Genomic DNA, 14,799 nt, shown 5'->3' on the forward strand with positions numbered 1-14,799 from the left:
CCTACAGCCAATGCAAAGCGATAAGTGTTTCTTATATCTCCAGTGGCCAAAGCCCATAGCTTTTTCTTTCTGCCCTTCCAACCAGTTGATGGCCTTTGTGCAGTTCTTGATAGTTTTGAAGCTGAGAAGTTCTTGAGTGTTTAAATAACTCCACCTCTGCTGGCTTTCTGCTAACCCATATATGACAAAGTGTTTTCTATCACCCCAGAGTGCAGGATTGAGAATAATAGGTTTAAGAGAGAAAAGCAGATTCCAAATGAATGACAGAACCTTCAGTAGATGGATTCAAGGGGAGGTTAGAAAATCATCTGTCAAGGATGCTTTAATTTGGATTCTTGCACTGAGCAGAGGATTGGGCTTGATGACCTCAATGGTACTTTCCAACTCCTTGATTCAATGACTCTTGGCTACTGTGTGATCACTTGCAAGAGGGTGCAAAGTCATTTTTCACTAAACATTTGCATTACAGTACTAATCGGTTTCTTTAAGCTGAAAGTTATCTAGTACTGCATATGATTCCCTGTCTGGATATAGCTGAAGAGTTTGAATTTTGGACTGAAAATTACCAGTACCACACTTAATTCTGGTCTGAAAAGTATATGGCTTTTCTGTGATGTTTCTATAGCACAGCTTGTATCTCATAGACACCCTATTTCTGCTAGTGCCACAAGGAACATCTCACAAAATTGCACTCCAAGAAGCCAGGCTGTGCAGAGCAGTACAAACATGCAAGTTAAAATAAAATTAAAAATGGCAAAATGAAGCATCTCACAAATCAACTACTTTGATTCATGGGAGGACAGAAACAGAACTATGCCTATTGAAAGTACAGCTTTTGATTCCCAATAAAACATATTTAATGGGGAAATGAACATTTAAGAACTAGTTTGGAGTGTTTTTTGTTTTTTTAATAAGGAACCTAGTTGTGAAGAGAAAACAGTTAGCAAATGGAGTAAGAGTCAGTCTTACTGAAGTGGTGAAATGCACAAGAGCATCATCACTTCTAATGTCCAGTTGGCTCTCAACAAAGGCTGGTAGCTCTGCAGGCCAGTGGCCTCTGTTCCCTCTCAGTGAGCCAAGACTTTTTGCTTGTATGACAAATTAGGCTGGAGAAGGCCCAGTAACTCTTGTGCTCTTGTCCAGAGAATATCCCCACTGGATCACATCCACTGTCAACTCTTGGCCTTCTTCCCACTCCACAGCAGCCTCTTTGTCCAAAAAAACAAAACAAACCCCTTTTATCTACTGCCAGAGAAAAATTATAATCAAGGCAAACATGAGCCCCACACAGCCTTCCTAGTAATGCTTCAAATTTCATAGCTGCCTGCAGGAAATAGTGCTTCTCCCAATGAGTTATTTAGTCTCTATTCTATCCAGGATATCACTGACATTCTGAAGGGAGCATCTAACCAAGGATTTGCTGTCAGTCCCTTACACACTGTAAGTCCATTCATTTTCTCCCCTAACAGGAGAAGATAATGCTGAGCCACAAAGTAAAAGATAGATGATAAAAACAATTCTTTAAAGGGAGAAAAGGAATCAGACCCTAGAGGATTGGCTGGGGAAAAATACGATCAAATGCTCCATTCTCCCACTCAAAGTAGCACAATAAACTATATCTGAAGTGATATACAGTTCATAGGAGAAGTATCAGAATATGTTTTGGCAGTCCCTACACAGAACAGAGCACTTTGAATGCTGATAATTTATGTCACTGTGTTCATACTTTCCTGTCAAGATTATAGTGCTGCTTGCTGTTATTTTGGAAGAGAAATTGAGATTATTAAAATAGGTGGAAATTACAAGTGATTGGCAGGTAGAGCTCCCAATTTGAATACCTCACATCTCAAACTATTATAAAATCATCCTATCTTAGCTCCTATCCTCACCTGACAAGTCTCTGCTTATATTACTGTTGCGCCTTTCCTCCACTGAGATTGGGGAAAACGTACAATGAGCTATTATGTATTTCTTTTATTTATTATTTACATTTTGATTCTCACATTTTTTTCCTACCCCAGCCTTATTTTCCCAGCTGTGACTTGCCACTGAAAAGCACAATGCTGCAATCCAATCCAATTGCAGTGGAACATGGAACCAGTGTATGAAAAGCGTATATAAAAAAGAGGCAGACAAAAAGATGAGAAAAAGCAGCCAAAAGCCCAGTAGACAATAAACAAAAGCTTCACAATCAACAAGAGGAAAAAGGATGCAGCCCAACACACAAGAAACCCATCAAAGCAAGAAAGCTTTTGCTCGCTACAGCATCGTCTGCACTGTCTTCCCTCAAAAGACATTCCAGAAATCCTTTCTGTTTACTTACCTAACAATCCTACAAGAAGACTGGGTTGTGAAATTAGTTTATGAAAGCTTGTTAGTTGAATTCGAGGGCGATTTTAACCAGGTCAATCCTCTGGCTTTTAAATCATCCTGATTACAAACCATCGAGCTACATTATATTTATCATCTCCATTAATCTCCTGGGTTCTCTCTGCTACACTAATGTCGGTTCCAGTTTTGAGGGGTCCTCTGCTAAGTGTCCTTTTAGTGGACATTTTTTTTTCTTATCACTAGGCCCTGATAAGGACAATTAGCAATATTCTGATTAGTGCCAGCTAATTGGGTCTAGTCACTCTATCAACATGTATCCAATGTGTTCCTGTTTTAGGGCACTATGGGAAATGAACATGGAGATGCTGGAAACATCATTAAGTGATAAGAGGCGGCCCAGGACAGGTATTGTTAAGCTAGCCAGGATATGACAACCCCTGAGTTATCCAAGGATGCCAAATTCTGACTATGGATCCTCTGTTGGCAGAGAGCTTCATGCTCATTCTGAAACCATCTGGAGCTTCTGCTGGAATATGTTTTCTATCATCCACTCCAAGAAAGGGCAGCTACTTCTGCATCTCCTTTTGCCTCATGAAGTTGCTCCTACTGGCAGCAAATCCTTTGCAAGCAGAAAACTTGCATATATGTTTCTCAAGCTCCCCCAAGAGAATGCAGACATGTGGCTGAAACCATCCACAATGCCTTCATATTTTGCAATACAGTGAACACTGTTTTCGGTGTGTAGATGAAATTATTTGCTCCCAGTTCCTGTTCAGGTGACACCATATTACGGACAAACTTAGCCTTCATTATATCGTAGCAGGGAGAATAAAAAGAAAAACAGGAATACTTCGGAGACAGAGGACTTAGATGCATTTTTCAACCTGGCCAGCTGAGGCCAATCCCTCTGAGTTCATTCTTATTCAAAATGTTTAACTGAGAATGAATAAAAAGAAACGTTCATTGCTGTTTTTCAAATGGGCTCAATTTATTGCAATAAGAACATGACCACTGATAGCGTATGGCAACTCAAGGTTCAAGAACACTGATACCTTCTGGATTCTAGACTCTCCACTTTGAGCAACTAGATTTTCAATCCTATTTAATTTCCACAGGGCCCTTGAGCAACAACATATTTGGTACTCCACTGCATTGGGGGAAAATAATATGGCAGCCTTCCAACATCTTGGAAATGCTGCTGTCATTACTACTACTAAGTAGGTCTCAGAGGGCCCATCACAGAGTAACAGCTCAGGAACAGGATTTGTCCCTAGGACAAACAAGGTAGTAGCACCTATCAAAACATAGCTGATTTCAGAAAGCTAAGCAGGGTCAGATCTGGCTAGTACTTAAATGGGAAAGCACCAGGAAATCTCAGGGCTAGAAAACATCCTGGAACCAGCAATGCCAAGCCTCTTCCACCTTATCTGCCTAGAAAACATCAATGTGTCTGCAAAGTCCCAAGGAATCAAGAACGACTTGAAAAAAAAGTGCCTTTACCTATAGCAAACCATATAATAATTTTAAAAAACTATTATTTGGAACTGAATCCTCCTGAAATCATTGGGCTCACATACGAGCAGACTTCATTAGTCTCAAGACAGACCATGTGAGTGATCTACCAAGCAGTGAATATTTCCCCCGGGTAATAGAATCAAAATGACCTTTGTAACTTGGTGTGATTTCCACCTGCTATGAATTATGAACTGCTCTTCACTGGAAAGATATTTCATACATACATTACCAGCTCTCCACAGGCCACAAAATTCTCTTCCAGAAAAAAAAGTTATCCCTCCCTCGCCAATAGTCTACTGAGGATTCCCCATGTCAGGTGCAATTATATGATTGTCTTTAGTGCTACAAGGAATTACTTTCAGGATGTTCCAGGTCATTACATCCAGTCCTCAGCAGCTATTTTCCAACTGCAGTAACCTTTGTGGTAAAGGTGTCATATGTCTTGTTTCTATTGATTCCACATTTGCAGTTCCACACTGCTCATGTAAACATGTGTAAAGCCAGACAGAAAACTTAAAACAGCAACCAATTTAGCAACTGGAAGAATGTAGATAAAACCTTAATATAATAAGTGCAAATACTACTGAGCTCAAGGCAATGTGTAAGCAAAGTGGTCATTTGTATCTGCCATGGAAGCTCTGAGATATCCATCTGAGTTACAAATGGGCTGGTCAGCCAAACCAATTGTCCCGAAAGCAGCTTTTGCATTAAAAAGATGTAATTTAGCTGGAATGGTCTGAGCTAGGCCTGGAGCTGGGTAGACAGAATAGATACAAGAAACACATTCCAAAGAAAGCTAGCTATATTTGTGCAGTGCTGCAATCAATGGCCTATATTTGTTGCAACTTTGAAAGAGTGGACAGAACCACCTTAAATCTAGATCAGGGTGCTCCGATCTTGGAGTGTTCAAGTCCATCCAGAAACCTGCTCGCCATGGCAGATTTAAAGATAGAGAAACATTCAGGTTTTTAGCCTCCCTCTTTAAGTTAGGACAGGGAGATGCGTAGGGCTTTCACAATGTTGAATCTTAAACCCCTCCTACTCTGCCTTCTCTATGCCTCCTTTGAGGTCAAGACTTCCCATGGCTGGAAAATGCCAATTAAATAGGGAAGCAGGATCTGGTTCCAAAGTTAAGGCCTTTAGCCTTGAAGGGGGGAAATGCAGACTGTTGGGTTCCCTTGGAACTGCATAGGCAGGAACTAACACAATTTGATGCATTCTTACTTAGCATAAGGCCAAATATTTACTCCTTTCAGGCTACAGATTGAACATTCATCTCTTTGGTATCTGAATGGCTCCTAGTGGTATCTGATCTGGTATCTGAATGGCTCCTAGTGATCTAATGGTAGGAGGCAGCTGAAGCAGCCCATGAGGGCCACCTTTTGTTTCCAGGACACTTCCACGGCTTGGGTTGCAATTTGTCTCATGCACTATTGGATGAAGGAACTGATATCTAGTTTTCATCCATCCTTTCCTGCATTATCAGTGTCAGTGATTGTATTCACAGATCAATCATTCCTGCAGGCTTTTCCAAAAAGAAAAGAAAAGAACAGAAAAGAAAAACAAACAGAAAAGCAGCAGAGACTCCTGATGTCCAACCTCAGCAATACCTTCTCTTTCTCCCCAATTACTCTAAGCACTTAATTTACTCAGATCAATTTCTGTCAAAGGCTGATGGGAAGCCACTTTCTGGCTTGCCTGGGCAATGTTTTCTTTGTCTCCTGCGGATCAATCTGGTGCCACTGGCATTTATCCTGAGAACCCATCATTATTACATGCTTACTTGATGATCCCTTTTATTCACGCAGGTCACCCTGATAGGCAGGGACAGCATCTTTGAGCTTGGATCCGTTTTGACTTATTTTAATAATAATGAGCCCTTAGGCCCTGCTTTCTTCTTTAACAGAACCCAGCTTTTATTTTGGGTCTTGTTTCTGGCGCTTTCTGAAACATGGAGATTGGCTGAAGTTTCTACTGTATTTTCCCTTACGTGCATCCTTAATGTCAGAAAGAAGCTGTAGACAAATATACACATACAGACACATACAAAGTTACATCATTTTCTATCTCTCCTTTGTCCCTAGAAGAGATTTCAAAGCAGTAACATCAAAGGCTAGAAATGCTGAAAGATATTTTACTGAGCTATGAGTAATGAATGCAAAATGTGAAGAGATAAATTAATGCACTTGGGTTTATTACAATTTTCTGTTTTGGAAAAAAGCTGGGGGAATGCTCCATATTTATCTCCAGACAGTATTTGACCACATACTGCGGAACTGATGGCAGTATCCATACCATTCTATTTTAATTTCTATTAAAGCAATTTATAGAGCCAAAGGTTTTACCCTGTAAATACAGGGGACACCTCCTTTTAGTGATACTTATGAACATTAATGTGTTCCTTCTCCATATTAGCTCATCTTTATTTTTGGCTTAGTATTTGTGCAACAATATGAGAACATTATGATTTTGATTTAAAAAGCTTCTATAGTTTTACCATTCTGCTACTTAGGATAGACTGGTATAGGCTCTAAAAAGCTAATTTTTTTAAAGCGGCACCTGGAATGCAAATGGGTCTGTACCTTTGAACTTCATACCACCATAACAATCTAGCCAGCTGTAATCCATTGAAGGAGGATCCATCTAAGAGGGAATGGAATAGATGAAAAAATAGCAAATAATTTTTTAGCCCCAGGATTTCTGCAATCTTGTCTTGATTAAGCTTTGTTCTGTGCCTATTCACCCCACTGAGTAGCCTACAGTACAATGAGGCATAACATATATATTCATACAATTCATCACAGAATTATTTTTGGAATAAGCAATGTTATGCAAAGTGCAGGAAAGGCGGAAGAAATAGTAAGACAAACAAATGAAAGACATGAGGTAAGACAGAGAATAGGAAACATAGCTAAATCTGGGTTTACACCAACACCATCCACTATACCTTCTAAGCCTTATGTTGCTGGTTCATTTCTGGCTCGAAGGACCTTAGTGTCTGTGAAGACACTATGCAAACCTCCTGGTTGGTGGCATGCAAGTAAATGCATCTTGGCTTGAAAGGTAGTCTTCAATTTAGAGATCTTAGCTTCCATAAAATGGGATGAGTGCTTTGGGTAAAACTGGGCTTTGATTATTCTTTGGGCATAGTGGCCAAAACTGAGTGGAGCCATCCTAAGCATTAGCAGGGAATGCTGCATGTTGCATGGGTGCAACAGGAGTACCTGTCTCCCATCGTCTCAGCTTGCCCCACCTCATCTAATAGGGAGGGCATGCTCCAAGCCACTTCCATTAAACAATGCCACCTTGCTGGATCCTGGAGTTGTGCCTTTTCTGTGGCAGTGCCTATTCTGTAGAGCAGGCCCTGACCCTGTTAGCATTTTATAAACGCCTGGCTGTTCCTCCAGGCATTTAGGATGGCTGCTTAGGTGAGCTTTGCTGGTTAATGTTGTCTTTTTATGAATTGGGCTTGTATTTGTGGCCTTGGCATTATGGCTGTTAAACTGCTGTTTTTAACCCATAAACACCATCTAGAGTCACTTTTTTCAGATGGGCAGCCATACAGTTTGTTTAAATAAATAAATAAATAAATTACTAAGTCTATAATTTCTTTGTTTTACAAAATGTATTATGTGAAAGTGAGGCATACCATAATAAGTAAAAATACATTAATAAGCGTATTAGCTAATTATGGTGGTAGCACACACAGTGAAACCTGATTTAATGGACTTTGGATGTAATAGACAATTTTTTTCTAAACATTCCCCCCCTCAAAATAACATGCCCATTGTATTCAAAGAAATCTGGACAAGACAGTTCATTTTATGCTAATTTTGTCTTAATTTTATGACATCTGCCACAATTATCATAATTTGTATGATGTTCTCATTATGCAAATGAGGCAAATTACATCATTTATATAATGGCATCATTATAGAAATCATCATGATGATATACTTTCATATTTAACAAACATTTGGGATTAACAGAACTTTTTCCCCTTGCAAATGGTCTGCTAGAACACAATTTCATTATACAGTGAACACATCTCAGTTTCTTGAGTCTCAGTAAGTTCAGCCTTCACATGTTTGTGTGTGTAAGACCACTTCTCTGCAACAGATATATTTTTGTACCCAAAGAGATAAAATGTAGAAGTTTAAACATTTTAGCATTACTATTCTTTATGAGTCCTGATAACTCAGATGTGACATAAGCACCCATGCATTCTGTTTCACTGTTGTGAAACTCAAAAGACATAGATTTTTGTGTTCATTGACTTTACATGTGTATCATATAGACAGTGAGGAAACAGAGGTACAATTTAAAGTGCCAAATGAACATGAGGATGAATAAAGCTAAATATTCTTCCTGCAATATCTCCATTTTTTTTTTATTTCCAGCCAGCTAGCCTCTTATTGGAGGCAAGAGTTGGGAGGAAGTAGAATGATTAGTGATGAAGAACAATAGGTCAAAAGAGATTTCAGTTCTCTCCAACAGCACCCCCTTTTGTTGCAATTATATTAACTCCTTGTCCCTCACTTTACTTGTCACAGGAGCCCCAAGTTTAAAGCCAAGCAAATGGCAGTGTCTAGTGAGCCTTGTATGACATGGTAAACCTAAATAGAGTCAGATCTGGCTACTACTTGGGTGGAAGACTCCCAGGAAATCTCAGGGCTATAGGCTAGACTGGAAAGAAGGCACTGGCAAATCATTCTCTTACTGCTGAGAAGAAAGCTACTCCAGATAGTCTTTCTCTTTAGTTGTCCTTTAAGAATAGTTTTAATCTGAATACAGGCAATGTTGCAATGCAGTAATTGGGGAGAAGATGGAAATCCACTCACAGATATAGTGTACCAGAAGCATCAAAACCTATGATTGGATTATAACACCAGGCAAACAATCAAGCAGAAGGAACTACCAAGGAGAAAACCACACCCCCACCAAAACTGGCAGGGCAAGCTACTATATATAAACAGGAAGCAAACCACACGCTCACTTGCACTGATGATGTTACCTAGTTGGATAATGAAACAAACAACCAAGTTCAGAGAGCATCAAGGACTCCATGGTGGATATATAATGTTAGAACCAAGTTATCACCTAGAGATATAATTCAAATACAAGCTGCTACTAGGGAAAGACCTATTTGATTAAATGAACCAAAGTGAGAAAGAATAGAGCAACTAATAATTATTTATATGGACCAGGATAGATTGAAAAAATGTAACTAACCCTCATATCTGCCCATAGATTTGCAATAGACATCTGGTTGGCCAATGTGGGAACAGCATCTTGACTAGCTAAGTCTTCAGTTTGATCCCGTATTACTTTTCTTATAGGCTTGTGAGTCAAATGCATATTTTTTCATGCAGCCCAATTTTTACTCCTCTGGTTAATAGCCCTCCAGGATCAAAGTCTTCTTACTGAAAGTGCCAGGGACTTGACTTGATTAATTTTTGTTACAGAAGCAAGCAATGGGCTCTCCCAGAAGATGGCAGCCATTATATTTGTTCAGAGGCATTCTAGTGAAAGCTTTATGGCCTTTCAGATGTTGCTGAACTACATCTCCTAGTATCCTAGGAAACATGGCCAATGATGATGGCACTTTAATGGCAAAATTGGGTGTCCTAATTTAGTAAAATCTTGAAGACCATCGCTTAATGAGGGCTATACTATATTTTATGTCAATCACAATTTGACACTTCATTTTCCCCACTTATTTTTATTTATTAAAAAAAAGACACAGAAATGTGTGTGAGTGCATCATTTATATTGTTTTTTTTTTCATTGATGTTCCTTCCTCCAAATTCCTCAGAGAGGTGTTCTTTCTTTCTAAAATCCCCATATTCCCCACTGTGTAGAAAGTAGAAGGATAAAGAATTAAATCCCTTCTCTCTGCCATAACCATCTGCACTGGAGAGTCACATGGCTGCTTTTTAGAAAGTAAAAGGTGAGATTCAAGAAAGCCTTTAATGTAACCTGCAGTTTGATCCTCTTTCTGGTTCACTATCAGTCTCATTGACAAGAATACTATAAAAGTATCTTCAAAGAACCAACCATGTCAGCCTGTAGAAACTGTCTGCAATTAAAAAGTCCTTTATTGATTGATGCACAGGACAATAAAGAGCCAAACAGACACTGGAATGATTCCCTATCTGCCTGTTTCAACAATTTCAAACAACCTGTTTTTACTTCATCATCCCTTTCTCTTCTATTCTATTTTTCTCTGAAACTAAGATGCAATTCTCACCAGAAGAGGGAGTCAGAACTCAGCAGTAGCCCATGCTAACTTGCTGTTCTGCATTCTGGGGATGAAAAGTAGTTGTAATAAATTTAAACCTTCCTAGATGTAGAAATGAACATTAGCCACAAATAGATAAAGAATGCAATTTTGGAATGAATGCCAGCATCCCAGTTTCAAATGGGACCCAGACAGACAGTCACTCATGCTGCACACTAGTGTCACAACTCTCCTTGGAGGGTCAGGATGCTGTTAGCTAGTGTGAAGTCGATAACAATCAGGTCTCATAAACAAACTGAAGATGTATGTTGGAGAGGAAGTGGCAGCTTTAATGAGGATCCTCACATTTTGAAATGCGGGCCTTGCTTTCATTCAGAGCTGGACAAAAATAGTGTCTGATGGATGTGAAAATGGCTGCTTTTAAAGCCATCTTTATGAACTGATGACTCTAGGCTGAGACTCTGAGCTTTCATCTAATAAAGTGTTGCTCTTTTGCTCAAGATGTAATGTTCCCAAACAAGCCTCTCTTGCTATGATGCCTCAGAGTAATAATAATTCAGTAGGTGGAACAATTCTCACCACTGACTCCCTGTAGAAGTTGGCGTAAATTAGTAGATGACATAGTTATTAGAAACCATAATGTGTGTGCACCATCTTTGTAGCATGGAAAAACCTTTTTTTAAAAAAAAAATCTAATCAGTGTTTGAAATGCCAGAAACAAGTACTCTGAGATATACAGAACTCTTTTTCCAATGAAACATGTTCCGCACATGCACAGAATGTTTTTTTTAAATGAAAATTAGTGGTGGGCCTGCTCATATATCAAGCAGTGTCCCTTGACTTTTCAGATGAAGAAGGAGGAAATTAATAGAGACACTATAGCTACGATCTAGCCAAGGTTATTTTTTCCCCCTCCATTTATTTCAAGGACAGATTCATAATACACGCTTATGTATTTCCAGTCATAAGTACGGGGCCTATTCTGAGATATTTTACATATCACTATAGCTCCAAACTTCTCAAACTGAAATCAGTGGGATTTACTATATTAGTTGTCAATATAATTGCAGATAATTATATCTGGTTGTCAATATAATTGCAGATAATTCTACTAGTGTATATACAGTATGTGTGTATATGTATGAAGTAGAGTCCCCTTTTGATGTATTTCTTTCAACATGCTAGCAAAATATAACCTTGTTATGCTTTCAAAGAATGCATATGCATTTGGGGAAATTTAAATTGTTTCAAAGGTGTTTTAACAATTTGCTCCTGCTGCTGCTGTTTTATATTTGTGTTATTAGCTTTTAAATTTGTTTGCATTTTACTATTCTCATTGTTAGTTGCCCTGAGTGTGATTTTTGGCAGAAAGTCAGACTATAATTCTAAATAATAATAAAAACATCAATAATACCACCATCATATTTTCAAATATTTTATTAAAGAAGCAAGTTTTTGCAAAAGGTTTAGCTGCTGCTTCTTTTAACTAGAGGGGTTCAATTCATGAAGGCTAATTTTAATCAGGGGCTTCTGAGTTCAAAATACATAATGAGGTAATTATCATTGCCTTTACTTTCTGTATTTAATTTCCTTTGGATCTCATTGTTTACAGTTGCCTCTCCTACCTACAACCAGGAAGGCAGAAAGCTTCTGATAGTATAACTTTTTATGTTTCTGAAAAAGTGGATTAGTCCATGGAAGCAAATACCAAAATGGGTGTGTGTGATTTTGTATTGCTATTAAAGGACTTTTGTTGGTTTTGATAATTCTCTACTGTTGTATGATTCTTTTTATGTTCTCATTGCATCATCTGCCGCCATGTGTTGTTTTTCACTATTACCTGCTTGTTTGTCTTCTACAACATGAAAATATCTCAGGTAAGTGACTTGGAAGGTAAATTAGGTATGGGTGAATCTGCCCATTTTAGCTTCTCCCAGTTTTTTTTAAATTATTTTTTTCCAATCTTCATTCTATACTGTTTCTATACCAGTTGTGAATTCTCTTTTTAAAAAGTATGAATGAAAATTCATATGCATTTGTATACATATTTCTGGTAATATACATATTTTTGTATGCAGTTTTCCTAATATACATACCTTTCCAAGTAACTTCCTCTCATTAAATTCATTTTGGTAGGTGGTTTTCATAATATATGCATCATGTGTATGTTATTCCTCCTCATGTATGCAATTCTGTACTGTTTTTGATAGGAGAACCATATCACATAATTTGAAGAACTGCAAATATTATATGGAACGATAGATGAGTTCTGAGCATGGTTCAGAAAATGGAAATGGTGTAGGACAATAAACCAAACAAATTAGTCCTTCATTCCTAAGGGAGGTTTTCTTGCCTGCTTAGCATCATAACAATGGAGACATGAATTCAGTAGCTACACCTTTATTAATATTTACCAATTGTGAGCTTCAGTAACATCACAGAGGAATGGAGTTGTCATGTACCTGCCTTGCACAGTTCCTGTTTCCCAAAAAGTTTCTCCATCACTGCAGCTGCAGTCACAGTAATGGCACGTTTGTCACCACAGTGTCTGTTATCCTTTTCTGAATGGCCAAGGAACCCAGCGAGGGCAAAAATGACTTCACAGAGGAACAGCTGGCTTTCTAATCATTGCTGCTGATGATATAGGCTTTGCTTGTGGGAACATGACACTGATGCTGGGAAGCAGCTTTGCTTCTGTGGGTGTTAAATGACTGCCCAGTTGCCTACAGAGAGATGACAGACATGGAGACAGTGATGAAAATTTGATGGCAGCTGCAATGGAAAGCTTCTAAGACTAAATGCTTAGTAGGAATTGGCAAATTAAGAACAATGGCTTCTCTCCAGTCAGATGCTTTTCTGTTCCCCATGCCCTTACCCCCTTGGTGCTCCTTCATTCATAAGCTTCCTAGAATCTCTGCCTGGACCTCTAATAGTTAGAAAAGAGAATGCAATCATTCTGATAAAACTCACCCATCCAGTGGAGAAAACTGCTGCTACTGTTTATTGTGCTTCTTCAGTTTCTCTGTGATCCTGCAAGGAACAAGTATGTCTTAAGCATTTTCCTGCAGTAATAATAGGTGAAGCATACTCTTTAGTTCCAAAAACCAAAACTTGACCTACCTTTATTTGGAGTTTGTGCTCAAAGGGTGTCCTTTCGTGCATAGGACAGATTTAATTTAATGTCCTTTTTCTGGGGCACACTTCTGCAATCTGTTAAATAATGGGAGACTGTGAAATCAATACACATTTTCCTATATTTTCAGGGAAGGGAGGTTCTGTAACTATGAGATTATGAGCACTCTACATCACTCCCTGTGTTTGCCAGGAAATCCTGATGGAAGTCATTCCAATTTATATTTTGAGGGATACTCTCTTTCCCTTCAGGTAGGTCTCTTCCTTGCTTACCTGGGTGAGGTGTCTTTCTCTTTGCAGTCTCAATTAAACAATAGAGTTAAGGTTCTTGGAGCAATGCTTATGTGTGAGCTCAAAACAGTGCTCTTTTTCAGCCTACTGTATATACATTTGTAAGTTCTATCTGCTTGATTTTTGTAACATATTCCCTTTATGCTAAGTGCCTCATCACCTAAGCATACAATCATCAAGTCCCCACTTGATAGGACAGTGAAATATAGCCCATGCTCAGCCTCTTCAGTATGAGATCTGGTCCTATAGCCTGAAGTAATATAGCCTGGTGGTGTGCTTTGTTCAACTGGAGCAAAGTGAAGTAATTCAAGTATCTTTTGAGTCATGCTCAGCTCCTAGTGACTTCATGGATACATTCATGGAGTTTTCTTGAAAACAGTACAGAAATAATTTTCCACTGGAAGAATCCTAAAATGCAGAGGAAAGATGATTTCTGGGGTTATGGTTACAATTAGGACTGGAGTTTTCATTAACTTACACCAGACTCTTACTTGTGCCGTCTTTTCTATATGTCTAATGTAATAGCATCATTGTAGGTTATCCCTAACTCTATGATACATAGGTCTAATTTAAGTTCTTTTCCTCCCCTAATGCTTCATAATTCCATTTTGCTTTTCCTGCTTGTACTATCAGTATTCCACCAATGTAAAAATATCTGCCAGTGACAAGTTCTACTGATCCAAATTTCCACTGCATGGAGCTTATACCTCTTGTCTAAGTCTACTGGGACATTGACAGATGCTCATGGTGTTCCAAGAAAACACTACTTTTCTACTGGTTGTCTGAGCCTCTTTTCTTTCCCATAGCTCTCCTGAATCTCTACAGATAAAAATAATTTGTTTCCCTAATACTTTCATTCTCCCTTTCCATGGCTTGGGATGAATTTGTCTGTTTTGCAAGCCAATTAGAGAAAAATGCTTTTCACTGAGAGTTACTGAAATTCTTTCTGGCAGAGAATTTCAGTAATTCTTAGGTGAAGAAAGTTAAAGTCGCTGGAGTAAAGCAGAACCCCTCCTTATTACTGTTTAGGAAAGGGTCCAAAATACATTTCTTCCCCAAATGTGTTATTGTAGTAAGTGGTGAAAGGCACATGTACCATATATACTCGCAGAGAAGCCCATCTGTGGATAAGCCAATCCTCAATTTTTAACCAGAATACAATGAAAAATGCACCACCCACAGATAAACCAACCTCGAAATTTTCGTATGTTTTAATTTTCACAATTGGCTTATCTGCATGTGGTGCATGGTGCTTTCATGGTATTTTGGTTAAAAATTTGAGGGTCTCC

General features: G+C 38.6%; 1 protein-coding gene and 1 long non-coding RNA gene across 2 annotated transcripts in view; both read right to left on the reverse strand.

Annotated features, from left to right (window-relative positions):
• ADARB2 (adenosine deaminase RNA specific B2 (inactive)) overlaps positions 1-14,799 on the reverse strand; it is a 391,861-nt gene that overhangs the window by 88,380 nt on the left and 288,682 nt on the right. The gene's annotated exons all lie outside the window — the stretch shown is intronic.
• On the reverse strand, positions 12,492-13,295 carry LOC148214560 (uncharacterized). Its single transcript, XR_015797894.1, has 3 exons — positions 13,208-13,295; positions 13,058-13,117; positions 12,492-12,810 (listed from the first exon to the last, which is right to left on the reverse strand). It is a non-coding gene; the product is annotated as an uncharacterized LOC148214560 (long non-coding RNA).

The sequence above is a fragment of the Python bivittatus genome, unplaced genomic scaffold, assembly GCF_059951505.1.
Source record: "Python bivittatus isolate LINGU-HERP-01145 unplaced genomic scaffold, Pbiv_v1 ctg000610_np1212, whole genome shotgun sequence".
In the NCBI taxonomy this organism is placed as follows: domain Eukaryota; kingdom Metazoa; phylum Chordata; class Lepidosauria; order Squamata; family Pythonidae; genus Python; species Python bivittatus.